Source organism: Hypomesus nipponensis, chromosome 1 (assembly GCF_054491055.1).
Source record: "Hypomesus nipponensis isolate SF chromosome 1, ASM5449105v1, whole genome shotgun sequence".
Classification (NCBI taxonomy): Eukaryota; Metazoa; Chordata; class Actinopteri; order Osmeriformes; family Osmeridae; genus Hypomesus; species Hypomesus nipponensis.
The window spans coordinates 2,102,444-2,105,370 of record NC_140361.1 but is presented as its reverse complement, the minus strand read 5'-3'; positions in this window follow the sequence as shown (position 1 = coordinate 2,105,370).

Below are 2,927 nucleotides of genomic sequence, written 5' to 3'. Positions count from 1 at the left end.
ATTTGATCGATCCTTTTGGTCTGTCATGATACTTGATGTTTCCCTAAAGTCACATAAAAAAAAAGTCAAAATAAACTCAAATTTGTAGATGGATGCTGCTCTGAATATCAATATTTAATTTGTGACACTGTCAACAAGTTTTTGCAGATCAGAAAGAATTTCAACCGTGTCAGATTCAAAGAAAACAATCCAGGCCAGGTGTTTGTTTAAATACATCTTCAGGGGGCCTTGGCATCATTCAGACTTCAGTCAATACTGGGTCATGGCAGCCGTTTAGAAAAGGACTGATTGGAAAGGTAATATATGGAACTAGCGTTTGTATTTGAATGTGACAAGGTTCCCCACGGAGGAAATAAGGCTAGAAGCCAGTTGGCATTGTCTTAGCTGCCATTGAACACACAACACTTACAACAGCCTGAAAGATTTGTAATTCAACACTTGGGTTTTGTTCACATTACCCACAACCTTCCATGGTTTCCTATCTAGGCAACACATTTGTACAATGCACATTACACAGCATGGTTGTACATCGTATTATAAAAGTAATTCCTGTGAGACTAATCAGGAAAGGATCAAGATGAAAATCAATCAAAACAAATGTACTCATTTAGGAACCGAAGATCTTGGTGCTTAGGAAAATACACTCTACCTGACATCCACACACCATCCACACACCATCACACACCCAGGAACTCTTTGAAGTGCTCTCCCATAGCTCTGGAAACAGCTGTGCCATGCCTACCTTCAGTGTAATTAGGCCAAGCCAGAGTGTCAGGGCCCAGTTAACACAGGCAGAGATCTGGTATCGACGTCTCCTATGTGAGCTGGCGGATTCAGGTCAGTCTTTGTGTTCCTGACGTGGTTCTTGGTTGCAGCTCAGGGAGGATGCTTGAAGGGGTTGCCGAGCGCCGGCCTGGGTTGCTGGGCGGCGGCCTGGGTTGCCGGGCGGTGGCCTTGGTTGCCGGGCGGCGGCCTGGGTTGCCGGGCGGCAGCCTGGGGTGATGACAGGAGACTGCTCACATGCAGCCTGGTGCTTCACTTGGGGGGGGGACATCTCTATGGACAGGTGCAGCTCAGGGGTTAGAGTGTTTGACTGGAGATCAAGAGGTGGAAGGTTCAAATCCCCCTTGGTGTGCTGCTTTGGGTTAAGTGTCATCTCAATGAATATGTTGTTATTATAACCGGGGCACCATGATTGGCTCCGTTGCATAAGTTGTCGACGTGATTGGTCGATTGATACAGTAGCTTCTTTGAAACGTTTCAAGAACAACTTTTGGAGAACAAAAAATGTCAGAAGTATTTGATGAATGCTTTTGGCCTGTCATGATACAAAAGTTTTTTTCTGCAGGAGCAGTGCAAAAAGTCAAATAAAGAATGTTCCCTGGCAAGTAAATAGATAGATGAAGCTCACAATATTGGTTGATTGAAAAATTTACCTTCTCTGCAGGAAGGATTTTCATTAAAGAATTACTTCAGAAAAAAAACATAATGAAGCATGTCAAAAAGCCGGTCAGATGTTGTCTTATTTAGTCAACTGTATCGTTACTAAAGCTCAAAACTGTGAATTGAGAGTTGGTAAATATGGGGAGCTATTCAGCATGTCTTTCAGCACAGCTGTGTCACCTCCAGCTGTATTCCATCTATTGGTTGGCATACATACACTACTGTACGTTACATATGAAGAAACAGAGCAGGGAAAAAATTCTAAGACATCAAATTTGATTACATTTCCTCAATTATATTTGCTTATATTCCTAAACAATGGTACGGCGTATCATGAACTTCAAATAATCCATACCCTGGTGTTACAGTTCATTTCTTCGGATACAGTAAATTCACTTTCAAATCATTCATTTTTTATTTCATATCATTTTCGAAGAAGAGCCTTCCTTCTATGGATGTTGCTAGATTGTAGTTTATGGCTTCACACTGAAAAATCTATAAAGATATTAACCCACCAGACATTGGTGCATGTCTGGTGGAGTATTGGGTGTTTAAAGAGAATGCAGTAGGACATTACAGGATCTACAGAATGTATGTGGCGTGACTTGCAGGATATGCACATCTACAATCCGATTTTCACACAAATCACCTCCGGAAGAGACACAGGAGCTCGACAGAGACTGTACTGAATCTAAATACAACGGTGTGTAATTAACTTTGAGGAGAAACGGAAAACGAGTGGCTCAGAAATGGCTGAGGAACATATGGCCTGGTGAGGGGAGAGGGGTGGAAGAGAAGAGGGATTACCTCCCGAGACTGGAGGGTCATCTGCCGTCCACATGGAGATGTGTGACATTCATTAACACTTCACCCGGGGAGGGCTTCAGTGTCTTAAGAAGAGCACAGTGTATGCTCCCCTTTATGGATGGACTGACCCCCGTTGAGGTTTACCCTTGAGTGAGCGTTTTATCAAATGGAATGGTTGGGTTGGACGTGTCTCTTTTGAAAGACTGAAACTGTGGTGTTGATATTTACCGCTGTTGTTTCTGGAGGATTGTTGGTGCCCAGTTTAAGACCGCACCTGATCGAAAACGTGTGACTTGACCCTGGGGCCGTGGATCTGATCTGGGGCCGTGGATCTGATCCCAGATGATTTTGAGACGATGGTTTGGAGCTGGTGTCTGATATATGAATAATGTGGTTCGTATCTGCAAGAGATCTAGCAATAAAATGTAGGGTTCAATGAAGTAATTAGGTTTTTGAGTAATAAAGGTGAAATAAGGTACAACAGCTTCTAATAAAAGTGTCAGAGTATCTTATGTCACCTCATGTACTCAGGTCATTAATGAAGGAACAGTTAACTACACCAGGATATTCTCACATCGAACTACGCATAAGGGTAATAACATCACAGATTAAAAGGTGTATAGTTTTACAAAAAGACTAAAACTAACAAGTTTAGCCACTTTTATTTAGAAAGTCCC